The sequence below is a fragment of the Myodes glareolus genome, chromosome 8 (genome assembly GCF_982192425.1).
Source record: "Myodes glareolus chromosome 8, mMyoGla1.1, whole genome shotgun sequence".
Classification (NCBI taxonomy): Eukaryota; Metazoa; Chordata; class Mammalia; order Rodentia; family Cricetidae; genus Myodes; species Myodes glareolus.
The window spans coordinates 43,639,979-43,657,733 of NC_142033.1; the positions used below are offsets into that span (position 1 = coordinate 43,639,979).

Here is a 17,755-nt window from a genome sequence, read left to right on the forward strand (position 1 = left end):
TATTGAAGTGGTCCAAGTTGATCTATGGCCCAGCAATACTCTTCAGAGAAACAAACCTAAGAATAATGACCACACGTGTTTACGTGAGAACTCATGCTTGGGTGCTCATGGGGCACTCACTATTTATAGCAGCCAGAACACTTAGATGACTGGCATGGCTCCACATGATCACTCGGCAGGAAGAGAAGGAATGAGAAATGGTTACAGGTTACAATGCGGGTGAACTTTGAAAACACTAACTGACAGAGGCCACTTACACGGGCTACAGATTACATGATCCCCCTAGATGAACAGTCAGCACATACAGATAGAACGTTAAAGAGTGGCTCCTTAGAGTCAGTGGGGAGGGGGAAGAGGTGGGCCTATATGACAAGCACAGGGTTTTGTTTGAACAAAAACACTCTAATACTGATTTATCTAATTGCCACATAACTGAATGTAGAAAAACATCCCATTGAGTCAAACAGATTAAGATTGTATCTTAATAAAGTGGTTTCAAAATGATTCTTTGTACACCTATTTATTTTGTAATTTTCTACTGTTCTTATGTTCCCTGTCCATCGTCTACATGGGTGCAAAAATAGATGTTTAAATCAAGTACCTAGAATATTAAGGAATCAATATTAGTATCTAAGTAGGTGTGAACCAAATGATCAGGATATAAATGTCCAATAGGGCTCTTCCATTCATTTGTCTCATGTGTTGTAGAAGGCAGAGCGTCACATGGCTTTCTGACCCCCTGTCTTTTGTCACAGTTTTTATCCACACAGCCTTCTCCCCAGTACCCTATCTTAGGCCTTCATGAGCTGCCTATCTTTTTACTTCAGTAGATTTGTTTAAATGTTCTCCTGACTCCAATGTTTCTCCATTAAACTGCTCTTTCCCGTATGTCTTTATGGGCACTCGATGATTAAAAAAAAAAAAGCTGAAATCAAGCCACTGCAAAGACAGCAGGGGCCAGGGGAATAAATTCACAAAACACAGAACTTATGCAATACAAAACTCCATTTTGGGCAAAGAGATCTGCCATCTATCTACATGATCAATAACTGGCAAAAACCACTTGGAACTAAAGTGCTCAACAAGACAAGATTTATTATACACTTAAAAAAATTAAGTTTAGCATTGAGCTTAATGTCCAGGCACGGCAGTCCCATCATGCACTTTGCTACTTGCTGCACTACTTACTACCTTGTCAATTGCACATTCTATGTGCCTTTATTTATTGAGTCACTTAAGTAGAAAACTTAGAGAAGTAGTTTGACTTTTATTTTATTTTGCTTAAAACTATCTCATTTCTTTTAATTCTTAGGGAGGTTGATTTATCCTGCTAATTATAATATGCTCAATTGGTCTAAAAACAAAATAATCTGCCAAGAAAGTACTAAAAAGTCCTCCCCAGCAATAAGATGAAATTCATTTAAAGAAACCCCAGCATTATAAAACTACCAAGCAACTTGTAAACAACAGTTAGTAACCTAATGCTTCAACTGCTGTCCACCTTGCAAAAGAGGACAATCAAATTTGAATTTATAGTGCCCTAACACTATCAGCTATTTGCAAAGAGACTTTGAGAAAATGTTTACCAAAATGTTTCCTTGACAAAATTCTCCACATTACAGAACATTATCTGGAAATAAAACATAAAAGTCAGAGATTACATGACTGGTATTATTTGTATATGCTATTGTTGTGTGTGTGTGTGTGTGTGTGTGTGTGTGTGTGTGTGGTGTGAGTTTGTACATGTGGGTGTTCACATCTGTTCATGACTGGAGGCCAGTGGAAGACTCCTCTTGGGTTATTCTCCCGAGACAAGGTAACTCATTGAACTTGGAGGTTAGGCTGGCTGGTGACTGGCAGCCAGAAGCCCTATGCTCGTAGCTACACTCAGCTTTTTATGTGGGTGCTGGGATCTGAACTCAGGTCCTTGTGCTTGCACTGGCCCACTGAGCCATGTCTCCTACCCCTATACTTATACTTGTTATTATTATTATTATTGTTGTTAAAGCAAATTCCATACTGAAATGAAAATTGTTGCTATTTACCATAGTGGGAGGCTCCACACTCATCCACTGGCTCTGTGTTGCTTTGGGCAGTTTTCCTCGGGAGTGATCTCATTTTACACTTAAAAATAATCTTACTACATTCTAGTTATTTTGGATTTAAAAAATTCATGTCTCTATCTTTCCTGGCATTTACACATATCAAACACAGTTTTCAGGGATCTCTTTTTAAGGACTCCAATAACTCAGGAAATAATTACAGAAATTGGCAAGTGGGAGCACATGGAATTTAAAAACTTTCTGCACTGCAGAGGAAACAAACCACAGAGTGAACAGGCAGTGAGAGGATGGGAGAGAATCTTTGCCAAGTGCACATCAGACAGGGGAGAATGCTTGGACCTGTAACACCTCACTCCACAGATCATCCTACCAACGACTGAGGAAACGAAGTGAGGAGCCAGGTCTTAATAGGCAAAACACAAATGCCCAATAAACTAATAAAAATGCTCAGCCCTTTTAGCCCTCAGGGGAATGTAAGTGAAAACTGCATTGAGATTCTATATCACTTCAGTGAGAATGGCCATCATCAAAGAAACTAATGACAAATGAACGTGAGCATGTAAAGAAAGAGAGACCTGTACGCACTGCCCTGTCTTTGAGAATTAGATCTTGTACAGCAACTCTGGAGATCAGTATGGAGTGTCCTCAAAACCAAAAACAAAAACCGGAACTAACTTGTGATCCAGCTATGCCAGTCATGGGAATACAGCTGAAAGAAGCTATGTAGGCACACCACAGCGATACTTACACATCCGTGTTTACAGCTGACTTATTCACTATAGCCAAAATATGGAAACAACCTGTACTGCCCTTCCTCAGAAGAACAAACGAATAAAATGCAGTATAATTACATAATAGAGCTTTATTCCTCTACAAAAAGTGAAGTTATATCACTTTTAGTAAAATGAAACTGGAGACCATGATGTTAAATGAAATAAACCAGACTCACAGCTGACTATTATGTGTTTTTTTCATATGAAGAATCTATTTTCTATCATCTATCTATCTGTCTGTCTGTCTGTCTGTCTGTCTGTCTGTCTGTCTATCTATCTATCTACCTATCAATCTATCTATAATCTTATGAACCCACAAGGTAGGCTGTGATTGGAGGGAAATAAAATGGAGTGAGCAAGAAAGAAAAATGGTATGAAGAAAAGATAGCATATTTTACCTCATATAGAATCTAGATTTAGTAATGTATATTGCTGTGTGTGTGCGTGCATCTGAGAGAGCTATGGGAACTGGAGTATTTGAAGAGAAGAAATAGGAGGAGGATGAGTGAGAGCCACAATAAGGTAAATATGAGCAAATATGCATGACAATGGCATGGTGAGACCCGTTATTTTGCATGCTAACTAAAAAGCTAGCATTTAAAAAGATCTCTCTTCACAAACAAAAAAGGAGAACCTATTCTTAAGCGTGTCGATATTTGGTACAACACAAGTGCTCAAAAGAAGACAAAGCAGGTGTGGGAAGTTTGAATGGCACCAATGAGAGCCACAATGCAGGAGGCAACACTGGAGCTGGCTTGGTGCTTCCGTCCCATTTCCAGCGTACTTATCTCACAGAGGAGAGTAAGTAGAGGAGAGCTTTGGAACTCAGACTAGGCTTACTGGACACTCTTAGCGGTGGCAAGCTATGGGTCATGCACAGTAACTCTGTGAAGAATGGCTGGTAGCTGCAGCGCTCACCAGACAATGTGAGGTTCTTAGCAGCAATGACTTCTGTTTTGCTGTGGTGATTGAGAACACTTACTTTTTATCACCTGTAGTTATGTTCTTGGTCACGATGTAAGCGACTAAGGGTTGTGTATTATAATGATAAAAATGGTTGATTATAGAAGAGCAGGTCCCAACTTAAGCCTATTACCACCATTGGCTGTGTCTGCGGTTGCCGGGAAGGAAGAGTTCCCCAACGTGAGGGTAGAGGCTGCTTCAGCCAAAGTTGCTTGTCAAAACTGACCACTTACGTCCTGAGGGGTGGATCCTCTGGACAGCTTTAATAAGTGTGTGTTAAGAAGAACTCAGCCTAAACTCACATAAACCCATGACTGCGAGAGCTCTATGCTCCAAGTAGCAGAGCCAGGGCTAGAGAAGGAACAAACAGGAGCTGTTTGTTAAGCATGTGTGCCGTGTCTAAGCCAGGCTGGTTGCAAGCAGGAATTAGGCTCTTGCAGTGGCAGGATATTGGATCACAGCGCCATACCCGAAAGAAAAACCCCAAATTTGGTGGTGTTCCTGCCCATCACTGGGATTTTGACAGACTCTGTCTGATTCTACAAATGCCTGTACGACCACGGAAGCTCCTGTAGTTATTTCTCTGCTTACACCATCACTCTCTCTCGCCCACTGACTGCTCTATAGGCAGGTGATTGTTCAAACATCAAAACCACACTGTTCACCTGTTGATTGGCCATGTGTCTTGTCGGTGTCACAGAACACCCAGCAGAAACAACTGAAACGAGAGCAAATTATTTCTTTGGCTCACAGACTAGGGGACAAAGTCCTTCAAAGTGGGGAAGGCAAGGTGCCTGGATTGGGTCAGTTCATGGCTGCAGGATCTTGCAGTGGCTTCTTAAATGGCAGTGAGCGAGAGGTGGTGGTGGTGGGGACTGAGAGTAACAAGCTGCGGCTCTCAAGGTCTGGCTCTAGTGGCAAATATTCACTACTTAGGCTCCACTTCCTAAAGGTTCCACATCCCCCTCACACAGTCCCACTGAGCAACGGCCAAGTTTTCAAACACTTAAACCAGGACACCGCATTTAAATCCAAACTGTAACTTCCAGACACAGCACAGAGCCCCTTCCTGCTTTAGAGGTGAAAAGTTGAAGGATAGATTCATTAAGACACTTGTCAAGCCACAGAGGTAGCGAGGGTTGCAGATGGGATTTGAGCCGGGGCCCTCAACACATTTGACAAGCTGCTCTGTATATACTTATACAGGGCTCTATGCAAATTCTTCTGAGTGTTGGGTACGAGAGGTGGTTGGGCACAATGAGAGAGAACATGGTCACTTGTGTGAAGTTGCCCGACTGGTTAAAATCTTGACTCTGCTTCTTATTTATAGCAGATCACCAGCAGTTATTAATGTCCACATTTCTATATTTCTTCACACAAATATGAGAAACATAGAATTTATGTCTTAGGCTCATAGCAAGGATTAAGCAAATTAATATACAACTAATATGCAGGATGGGTTCACGATAAGTAGTAAACTCTATGTAATTCTCCATATTTGCCTAGGAAAATGTGTTTCTTCTTTCTGTAATACTTTTCTATTTTCCTCTTTTTTTCCCATCTTTTAGGAATTGGCTTAGACAGGCCTTTCTGATAATTCCAGACAGTAAGCGCTGGCCTCTTTCCCCCTGATGCATGCCCAGAGCACCTGTGTCTCCTTGATGGTGCCAACTCATGACGTCATGCCCTGTGAGATTCAGTGACATTGGGTCAGACACTGTTCAACACTGGTATTGCTATACTCATAACTCTTCCTGAGGCAGTGTGGGCTCTCTGAATGTCTTAGTTACTTGTGGCTGTGACAGAACTGACTGAAGCAATTTAAGGAAGGAAGGATTTATTTTTGCTTGCAATTCAGGGGAAAAAATCTATGACAGCAGGAGCTTCAGGCAGCTGCTCATATGATATCCATGGTTAGCAAGTAGAGATGAATGCGGATCTTTTCATGTTAATTAGCCCAATTTATAAATGATCCCTCACAAACATGCCCAAGGGTTTGTCTTCTATGGGATTTAGATTCTTTCACATTGACAATACCAATCATCACAGCAAGTATCCAAAGTTATGAGGATAGGAATCTGAGGACCCCAAACAAGCCTGATTCATGAGATCAAGAATAGACACCTGTGAGGAGGTGATATACATACATACACACACATGTGTGTATGCACATGTGTGTGTGTGCGTGTGTGTATATGTGTGTGTGTTTGACCTTGAAGGACAGTTACATAGCCTCTTCTCCAAGGAGAGCTGGAGGTTGGAGGGCCTTTTTAATACTATCACAGTAATGCAAAGACAAAATTGTTTGTGCAGTATCCTGCTTGAGTACAGATACTAGGATCATGACATAAACTTTGAGGGGTCCAAAGAGTGTAAGGGTCAGGGGGAAGCAATGCTTTACTCTGTAGATAAGCACAGTGGAGTTAGCTACTTCTTTGTGGTCTCTGCCTAGTTATTGACAAAGTGAACCTTTCATACAAGCTATCCTTTTACTTTTTTAACATTTGTTAAAATGTCCTCTTATAAACATAGGAAAAGTCATAATGAAAAACATTACTATTACATGTTTAGGATTTACAGAAGGATTTGTGATGAGTTCATTCAACTGAGACCCTTAAATGTCATCTGAAAATTGGGAACTATGTCTCATTTTGCTTACTAAAGGACAAATTTTCTTGGGCGATTCCATCACTGGGGATGAATGAGTCAGTCACAGTTTAACAGAAATTAATGTTTAACGAAGAAAAACCACTCTTCTGAATCTCCCACAATGCCACCACTCCATGTTTAGGAGAAATACCAAGATCGCCTCTGAGCACAAACACAAATGAGCAACAGTAATATTGTATAAGAAGTCAGGCTGGACCATTCAGAGGAGCCAGTGCATGCTGCAGAAATTGTGATTAAATCTAGACAAGGAAGGTCATGTACACACTCTCCTTCTCCCCTTGCCTGTTGTCATCCTTATTTATTTTCTCTTTAATAAGCTGGCTCTCTCACAGTGATGGGAGATGGATGATGGAACACATTTATACTCCCAGAGAATATCAACTCGGTAAGGCCTGGCTAGGCTGTGATGGACAGCACTAAGATGCGAAGTGACTAAACAAATTAGACCTCTGCCCTGAGTGAAGTGATGCGATTCAATGAAGCGCTGTGCATTTCCCGCTGGACAGAAGCATCCATTAGATAAATAGGAAATAGAGAAAGGTGATTAGTTGACAAGGTGCAGTGGAGACCAAGGGCACCATAACAGATTGTGCTGATTATAAAGCCTACAAGGAATGTTGGTAGCTCAGGGGACAACACACATCTTGAGATTCCCGAGCAGGCAGCTGGTGGTGGGATGTGTGTGTGGGGGAACATTAACAGAAATGATGTATGCATGAAGAAATAACACGGGAATCTATGCTCTTACAACCAAATAAAAATATGATAATAAAAGGGGTTACTAGAAAATATGTAAAATAAAAGAACAAGTGGGAAGGAAATATTGGGAGCCAATGTTTTAAATGGAGATGAGAGCAGGAGGCGAGAAAAAGGAGAAGGTAGGGGTAGAGTCACAAACATTAAGGATGTACGATGAAGCCTCGTGAAACCCCATGAGTTCCTAAGCTATGAAGGCATTTTAAAAGGAGGAGTTTGCGCAGAGATGTAACACATATGTAAACAATGTTCTCTCAGAAGACATGGGTTATTGCATGAAGATGTCGTTCCAAATAAGACAGGCTTTTGCTCTTGCTCAGAACTTTTCACCATAACTAAAAGCAAGACTTTATTGCTAAAAACACCACACATTCTGGCTGTAGGACACAGAGAAAAAAATCTTGTATGGACCAGAAAATTCTTGGCCATCAGTCAGTTTTCTATGCTTTGGTGCCTAGTTCCATACACATGAACATATGGGAAACATTGGCTGCATTTAGTGAGTTGTTTTAAAAGATATAAGGTTGTGGGGGATATTTGAGATGTGTTAGGGGGTAAAGTAGGGCTGGAGAGGGTGGGAGATGAATATGAACAGGATACATTGAATAAATGTTATATATGGAATGTTTTACAGTTAAAAAGCATGTATAGACGAGACTGCCTTGATGGAGCATGAATGCTTTGGTGAGCGAATGTGGAAGCAAAGGAAGAAAAGCAGTTAGCATCCATAAGGTCCTGCAGATCTCAGACTCACAAAATTTAATGTCGCCTGCAACTTTGATGTCCATAGACAGTGCTGCTTAATTATTTTGCTTAAAACAAGTTTGGGCTTCCTGCCCAAATCTCCATCCCCTCCTTTAGCAGGATAAATAGGGCTTTTAGTTCTATCTTGTTAAACCTTAGTTAAGAATGACATATTAATGGAGCCTTTGTGGCAAGTCTTGACTTCCCAATTGCTCACTAAGGTGACATCCAGGGGACCTCACATCCTGAAGCGGAAAATAGAAATTCTTGGATACAGCTGCAGTGGATTCAGTCAGTCAGGGCTGTGCTTGGGGCAGGAGAAGATTAGATTGTGAACTGGCCATTTCCTGTCAGCCTGACAGGGGCAGGGGTTCTTCAACTAACCAATCCCCACTTCTCTGTCCTGGACGAAGGGCCTCCAAACCTTTGGATCATGCTCATTCACCCTATTCATCTTATTCACCCCAGGTCATTTTATTCCATATGATTCTTAGTACCAGAGAGCATCTGGGGAGTGCTTGACTATGTGGTTTCCTGATATTTTGGCTAAGACATTGGTGTGCCAATTGTAGGGGCTAAGTGTTGTGATCTTCTAGTGTCTTCTGTGGAGAATACAGCAAGTGTCCCTGGGAGTTAGTGACCCTACATGTTCACCTGTCTAACGCACCTCCCTTCTTAAGGAAATGGAGCAAATCTGCTGAACTCTGCCCCTCATCTCCTTCTCTTCCTTTAGCAGCCATGTTGGGTAGGTTGTAGCTGTGCCTTCTTAAAACAAAATAACACTAATGAAAACCTCTACCATTTCCTTCATAAATAAGAACTCCAGAGGCAGCATGTCACAGGTCTGGCCAACTTGCTGAAGAAGTGGTTAGAAGAATGGAAATAAATGCCTAAGGTTGAGTGTTAGAAACTTACTCCCACCATGACTGCTTTGGGGAGGGGAAATTTGAGAGGTGTATAGGTCATGAGGGCTTCATTGCTTTGGGTAGATTAAAGGGCACTGTCAGATGGAAGGTTCCCTCTCTTTTTTTCCGCTGCCCACCATGCAGGGCACAGCGTTCCTCCTCTCCAGAGGGTGCAGGCGTAGAAGTGTCATGCTGGAGACAGAAGGTGAACCCTTACCAGGAACCAAACCTGCCGCCATCTTGATTGTGGCTTTTCCAGACCATATAACTGCAAAGGAATATTTCTATGTTTCATAAATTAGTCTCAGGTATTCTCTTACACCAGGACAGACCACTATAATTTTTGTTTTGCTGCATCATCCTTTCTTGTATGCGATGTAATAAATACTTTATGAATATTCCCCCATTGACATTCCTTCCACACCAGATACAACACAGCCTTAGAGCAGTTGTTCTGAACCTGCAGGTTGCCACCCCTTTGGGGTTGTCGAATGACCCTCTATCACATACTTTCATTATGATGCATGAGAACAGTTAAAATACGGTTATGGAGCATCAGTGAAAATAATTTTATGATTGGGAGTCACTGCAACACGTGGAACTTATTAGTGGATCACAACTTTAGGAAGGCTGAGAAACAGTGCCTTAGAGAGACAAATACCTTAAGTTAGCTAGATTGAAGATCTTTTATGATACTCAGAGAGCCAAGAGAAGAATGTACGCCCCTCCTCTATATTTGGTTCCCGGGGAGGAGGAAGAAGGAAGGGTGGGTGGGAAAGACAAGAAAGGTAGCATTGCTTGAGTGTCATCATGGGTCAGGCACTCTGCGTTCTTGCATTTAATTCCCACAAAGATGCTGCAAGGTAGGTACTGACCTATTCATTTTACGCAGGTCTTAGCCACAGGTCATATGTCAAGCCGTGTGCCCGGAGTACAGGACTTGGAATCTGCAAGCTTGGCATTTAAGCCTTTGTATATATAACAGAAAACCCATGCTGTTGCTTCTGTAATTTGAAAATGATGCAATAGGCTACGCCGTACAGTAGCATCAACGCAGGCAGCTCCGGTGTCACAGAGGCCAGCAGCAGAGAAATGTGCTGTCAGTTAAAAGATGCCATACCGTTTGTTTGCATCTTGAATCCTAATTTTAAATGGAACACATGTGCAAAGCCCTGCATCTGAGAATCAATGAAATCTGGCAAAGCTTGTTTCAAGGAAGATTGTGTGAGCAGCTGTGTACAAGAACATCAAGATGACAGAGGCAGAGAGAGAGAGATCAGAAAAAAAGCTGTTAGGCTTCGATGCCCAAGCAAGGCAGGGACTTCTGAAATGGAAAGAAGACAAGCTTCTGGGAGCAGCACAGCAAATGAGCCAACGGGAGTGCTGGCAGTTTGGAGCTAGGCTTAGAAGGGTGAAGAGTGGACTGTGAGCGAGGAGTTTATGTCTTGGAGACTGGGAACTAGTAGCAGTAGGAAAAGTAGATAAAGAAAAAGAATGGGTTCTGCTCTGAAGAAATAATATTCAAAACAAAATTGTCTTCATGCAACTATGGAAGGCAGGTCTGCAGAGGCTGAAAAGGGGGCAGTTCCATACTGACAGAAGGGAAAGGAGATAAGGTTTGAACTACTGCTTGATTCTGAAGGCCACCAAGGGGGCAGATCCAGACCTGTGATTCCAGGGTACCAGGATGGAACCTTCACCAGGGATGAACATCCACTATATTGGTGTCTTGGCGTGTCAGCACAATGCCATCCCAAGGCAAAAAGCAGGTATGGGGCAAGATCTTCCTGTTAGCAGGAGTTGGCTCCACTCATTATTTCCCAGCATTCCTGGGAAACCAGCTGGTCCCAGAAAGTGAAGGGGAAGGGATGGGAGCCAGCACACGGGAATTCTTTTGGGAGAGCAAATCAGTGTGCTTAATGGCAAAGGCATGGGGGAAAATTACTTTGGTGGCAATATTTAGCAAAAGTGCATAAGATAGCCGATGACATTCATAATGCGAGGAATATTAAGATTCAGAAGTAAGGGGAGCTAGTGTGACCATCAGATGCCTCTTTTGATTTGAGATAGTTTCAAGCATTGAGTCTGCAGGCCTCTGACTTGTTAAGGTTTAGTCTTTTTGCATCACCTTCCACAGCAACTGAGTTAAGACGGAACAGTGCCTCTGAAAGTTGAAGTAACTACACCAACCACTTCAGATGACACAGTTCATCAATGTGACAATCAAACAGAATTAGGACATTTTATATTTTGGTTGGCGAATGATTGTTTGCTTTATGATTTTCTGGATATTTAAATGTATAAATGAACTTCATTTCCTCTATTTCTCATCTACCTAATTGCTATTTTTGTTGCTGTCACCTGGAGCCTGTCACTGTGTAGCCTGGCTTCTTCCTGTCATGGTATCCCACCAGGAGCTCATTACCATCCAGAACTGCAATGCCCAGCCTGGGAGTTCTCTTGTCCATACACAACTGGCCAGTATCTGAAAGGAGGTCAGTCCAAACTGGGGTGTGTTTTCTATGTGAACTATATACTAGGATTCAACACTTGGGAAGACAGAAACACATAAAATATCTCATGAACTCTTTTTACACTGATGACATTTCTTGGATATATATGAATTTCAAGTATATTAAATATGTTATCAGGGATATTAGGAAACCTGCAGTAGTAAGCATGATTTACATGGGTGACTCTTGTGAGCCAGATATGCTAAGAGATGTTGATAATATGAAGCTATCGTAACACAGTTGCTGGCTTCTGGGAGCTCCCATTTAGGAAGGAGGGGTTGACAAGAGTGATTAAAGTTTAGGCACTATACACCCTTAAAGAAGAGCTTCCCCTAGTTCTTAAAGAGTGGATCTTGGATTGGGGAGTGCCTAAAAGCACTTGCTATGGGAGCAGAGGACCTGAATTCTAGTACCCAGCACCCACAGAAAGCAGAGCATATGTGCCTGTACCTTCATCATTGTAAGGCAGAGACAGATGGATCCTGGGAGCTTGCTGGCCAGTCAGGATAGCTGAGATGGTGAGCTTTGGGTTCAGTGAGTGTCTTAGTTAGGGTTTCTATTGTTGGGCTAAAACGTCATGGCCAAAATAATGTGGGGAGGAAAGGTTTATTTTATTTCTAGATAAAATCTATCACTGAGAGAATTAGGGCAGAAATATGTACAGGGCAGGAAGTTGGAGGCAGGAACTGAAGCAGAGTGCTACTTGTTGGCTTTTTCCTCATGGCTTGCTCAGTCTACATTCTTACACAGCCCAGGCCTGCTGATGAAGGCATGGTACCACCCACAGTGCCCCGGCCCTTCCAAACACATCATCAATCAACACAATGCCCCACAGGCTAGCCTATGGATCAGTCTGGTGGGGGCATCTTTTCAATTGAGATTCTCTTTTCTCAAACTCTAGCTTTCTTCAAGGTAACAAAAAGCTAACCAGAGCAGTGTGAAAATATGAATCTCTGTCTGAAAAAATCACATGGAGGGAAATAGAAGATAAAGTGTCCTTCTCTGACCTCTGCATTGCACCTGCCCCAACATGTATGCATTGCACACACATGCACATGTGAATACACACACACACACACACACACACACACACACACACACACACACACACAGAGAGATACAGAATCAATTCACATTTTCTACTCCTTTTTCTAAGGGTTGATGTTCATTTTCCTGAGCTGCAGTCAAGAGGAATTGCAGGTGTGGAGGTTCAGGGAAGAGTCTGGGGAGGTGAATGTAGTTTAGAAAGTCCTGGACAGGCTGCCAGTGGGGAAAGCTGGCTGACAAGACCCCAGAGTGGGAAGGATGAAAAGGCAAACCTTGAACATTGTGCTAGGAAGTGTAGCATGTATCTTGCAGGTAAAGAGTCAGATATGTATTTCAGAATTACCACTGTGGTGGCTGTGCGGAATGTGAATCAAGAGGGTAAGGTGGGCAGATAGACGGAAGAGATGGAGGCAAATATGGCAGCTGCGGAAATTTCAAGAATATAATAATGCAGACTTGACCAAAGAGCCATGATTGGAGAAATATTCAAGGAGGTGGAGCTATCAAGTCTTTGGAATTTACTGGATGGTAGACATGCTGACAACAGTGGCTTGTGAACTTTAGCTACAGAAATGAAGAAAGATAAATACTGATGTTCACTAATAAATGGCTTTCAGAAGACATTCTTCAGGAATGATCCTAAGCTAAATGACTGAACTCACATGGCACTTGTCTTTAAAGTGGAGGAGCTCTTGGAGCTCAGGAGGCTCAGGAGAGCCTCCTTCAGAGATCCTGCCATAACTGGTTCATTTCTGGCTCAGGGAACTGTGAGGTGTGGGCCTCTTTAGATGAGTTCAGAGAGTGGTGGAGAGTAGTGTTTTGCAGTCTCAAAAGATTGCTTCCCTACAGTTACCCTGATACCAAAACCACACAAAGACACAACCATGAAAGAGAATTACAGACCAATCTCACTCATGAACATTGACGCCAAAATACTCAATAAAATACTGGCAAACCGAATCCAAGAATACATTAGAAAAATTATCCATTATGATCAAGTGGGCTTCATCCCAGAGATGCAGGGCTGGTTCAACATACGCAAATCTATCAATGTAATCCATCATATAAATAAATTGAGAGAAAAAACCCATATGATCATTTCATTGGATGCTGAAAAAGCATTTGACAAAATTCAACACCCCTTTATGATAAAGGTGCTGGAGAGATTGGATATACGAGGAACATACCTAAATATAATAAAAGCAATATATAGTAAGCCAACAGCTAACATCAAATTGAACGGAGAGAAACTCAAAGCCCTTCCACTAAAATCAGGAGCACGACAAGGCTGTCCACTCCCTCCATACCTCTTCAATATAGTGCTTGAAGTACTAACAATAGCAATAAGACAACATAAGGGGATCAAGGGGATTCAAATTGGAAAGGATAAAGTTAAACTTTCGTTATTTGCGGACGATATGATAGTGTACATAAGCGACCCCAAAAACTCTACCAAAGAACTCCTACAGCTGATAAACACCTTTAGTAATGTGGCAGGATACAAGATCAACTCCAAAAAATTGATTGCCCTCCTATACACAAAGGATAAAGAAGCAGAGAGGGAAATCAGAGAAACATCACCTTTCATGATAGCCACAAATAGCATAAAATATCTTGGGGTAACTCTAACCAAGGAAGTGAAAGACCTATTTGACAAGAACTTTATGTCCTTGAAGAAAGAAATTGAGGAGGATACCAGAAAATGGAAAGATCTACCCTGTTCTTGGATTGGGAGAATCAACATAGTAAAAATGGCAATTCTACCAAAAGCAATCTATAGATTCAACGCAATTCCCATCAAAATCCCATCAAACTTCTTCATAGACCTTGAGAGAACAATAATCAAGTTTATATGGAAAAACAAAAAACCCAGGATAGCCAAAACAATCTTATACAATAAAGGAACTTCTGGAGGCATTACCATCCCTGACTTCAAACTCTATTACAGAGCAACAGTATTGAAAACAGCTTGGTATTGGCATAACAACAGAGAAGTCGACCTATGGAATCGAATAGAAGACCCGGGTATTAACCCACAAACATATGAACACCTGATATTTGACAAGGGAGCTAAAGGCATACAATGGAAGAAGGAAAGCATCTTTAACAAATGGTGCTGGCATAACTGGATGTCAACCTGTAGAAGAATGAAAATAGATCCATATCTATCACCATGCACAAAACTCAAGTCCAAATGGATTAAAGACATCAGCATTAATCCGTCCACTTTGAAACTGATAGAAGAGAAAGTGGGAAGTAGTCTACAAGATATAGGCACAGGAGACCAGTTCCTAAGCAGAACCCCAGGAGCGCAGACAGTAAGAGAAGCAATGAATAAATGGGACCTCCTGAAACTGAGAAGCTTCTGTAAAGCAAAGGACACTGTCAGTAAGACCAAAAGGCTACCTTCCGACTGGGAGAAGATCTTCACCAACCCCTCATCAGACAAAGGTCTGATCTCCAAAATATACAAGGAACTCAAGAAACTAGACACTAAAACTCTAACTAACCCAATTAAAAAATGGGGTACTGAACTGAACAGAGAATTCACAACAGATGACCTCCGAATGGCCAAAAGGCACTTAAGGTCATGCTCAACCTCCTTAGCAATCAGGGAAATGCAAATCAAAACCACTTTGAGATACCATCTTACACCTGTCAGAATAGCTAAAGTCAAAAACACCAATGATAGCCTATGTTGGAGAGGATGTGGGGTGAGGGGAACACTCATCCATTGTTGGTGGGAATGCAAACTCGTGCAGCCACTGTGGAAATCAGTGTGGCGGTTTCTCAGGAAACTGGGAGTCAACCTCCCTCAGGACCCAGCAATTCCACTCTTGGCAATATACGCTAGAGATTCCCTAACAAACTACAAAAGCATTTGTTCAACTATGTTCATAGCAGCACTATTTGTAATAGCTAGAACCTGGAAACAGCCTAGGTGCCCCTCAATAGAAGAATGGTTAAAAAAGGTGTGGAACATATACACATTAGAGTTTTACTCAGCGGTAAAAAACAATGACATCTTGAATTTTGCATGCAAATGGATGGACATAGAAAACGCTTTACTGAGTGAGGTAAGCCAGACCCAAAAAGAGGAACACGGTATGTATTCACTCATAAGTGGATTCTAACCATAATTAAAGGTTTTTGAGCCTATTATTCGTGATCCTAGAGAAGCTAAATAAGAAGATAAACCTGATGAAGATTATTTAGCTACCCGCCAGGAGGTAGGAAATAGACAAGAGTCCCAGGTAACCTCGGGTGCCTGGGGGGTGGGTGGGAGGGTTGTTGGAAGGGGAGAGGGTTAGAGAGAAGGGAGTAGGGGAGGAATGGGGAAAGCTCGGTGGCCTGGGAGGGGGAGAGTGAGGAAGGATGAATATGGGATCAGGGAAGAATATATTTTAAATAAGGGAGTCATTTTAGGGTTTACAGGAGACTTGATTATATATGGGATCCCAGGTCCAAGGAGAGATCCCCAGATTATTCTCTGAACAGAGGAGAGGGTGCCTGAATCGGCCGTGGCCCATAACCATACTGATGTATATTTTGCTTATCACCATAGATCCTTCATCTGGCAAAGGACGGCAATACAGACGGAGACCCACATTGGAGCACCGGACTGAGCCCCCCAAGGTCCAAATGAGGAGCAGAAGAAGGAAGAACATGAAAAAGAAAATCAGGACTGCGAGGGATGCTATCACCCACTGATACAAGGGAATGGATCTAATGAGAGTTTACCAAGGCCAGTTGGACTGGGACTGAACGAGGACGTGATCTAACCAGATTCTCGGAATTTGGCCGGATTCTCTGAATGTGGCTGGCCCGAAGTCTTTCTGAAAAGCCATTGACTATGATACTGGGACTTGTTTCCTCTGCATATACTGGATTTTGGGGATCCAGTCTGTTTGGATACTCACCTGCCTGGACCTGGAGGGAGGGGGGAGGAACTTGAACTTCCCACAGGGCAGGAAACCCTGACTGCCCTAAGGGCCGAAGAGGGAGGAGGAGAGGGAGTGGGGGGAGTGGGAGGGTGGTGGGAGGAGGGGCGGAAATGGAAGCTTTTATAATTTAATATAAAAAATAAAAAATAAAACAAAACAAAACAAAAAAAAGATTGCTTCCCTTGAAAACAGTGCTCATTGAGGAGAGATTCCCTCCGCATGTTCTTCAGAAACTCTCAGCACAGGGGAGTTTAATGCATCATTTGCAGAGGTTATGTGCAGATGGAGTTAGACAAACACAAGGAGGATGACCAGGTAGCTCTGTGTCATGCACTTCTGATAACACCGTTCATGTCCAGCAGCCACAGGCTCTGCCAACTTCAAAAGAACAAGCAAGGGCTAATCCCTTCCTCGAAGACATCTGCTCTATTCAGGGTAAGGAGAGAAGAGACCAGCGAGAATGCTGTTCACTCCTGAATCCTACCAGGGTTGGAACAATGGGAATGGTGAGGAGATGTGACAGCGGGCCCAGGCGGCATCCACCTGAAGAAGCACGAGTCCCCAACTCTTACCCCAATATGGCTGCATTTGTCTCAGTTCATTTCTCTCTGGTTTCATCCACCCTGTTTTCAGGAACTTAGGCCACTCCCCAAATGCTGACAAGTCAAATGAGTCGGTTGTTTCAGTGCACACATGTGCCTTTCCATTAGACATTTTAGTTTGGGTAAAAAAAAAAAATAAAGGGACTAATACCCTGCCACATAGGCCAACAGATACAAGGCATGGAGAGAAAGAGAAAATTCTCATCATCTTTCTCTGTCTTGTTCAAAATACAGTCCCAGAGTCTACCAATCTAGCATAATAAAGATTTTCCTCAGTTGCTTACTATGGTGAGCTACATGCCTAAGCGTGGGGAAGCTTGGTAGTCTTCTAGCCATGGAGGGAATTTATCTAAGTAGCTGCTGTGTGGTTCTCTCTACAGCTCCCGTGGGTCCTGTGATTTTTATTTGTGCCACCGTCTTCCTTCTTCCACATATCCCTTCACCATTCTATTCACCTCCGAGCAAAGTTCTTTAAAGTAACTCACAGTCGTCTTTGTTTTTGTATTTTACATTTTGTGTATGTGCTTGTATATGTGGATATGGGCACACAACATGCTGAGCTTGTGTGTGGCAGTCAGAGGGTTATTTGTGGGAGTCAATCCTTTTCCTCCACCATGTGGTTTCTGGGGATCAAACTCAGGTTGTCAGCCTTGATGGTAAGTGCCTTTACCTGCTGAGCCATCTCCTGAATCTTTCCTTTTTTGCTCAGTAAAATTCCAAGTCCTTGATCGTGTCCTATAGGGTCTATGATATGACTTTGATGTCTTCTAGAATT

The 17,755-nt window shown here is 42.4% G+C and overlaps 1 protein-coding gene across 1 annotated transcript in view; it reads right to left on the reverse strand.

Annotated features, from left to right (window-relative positions):
• Nucleotides 1-17,755, reverse strand: part of Nwd2 (NACHT and WD repeat domain containing 2) — a 155,669-nt gene that overhangs the window by 74,149 nt on the left and 63,765 nt on the right. The window lies entirely within an intron of this gene.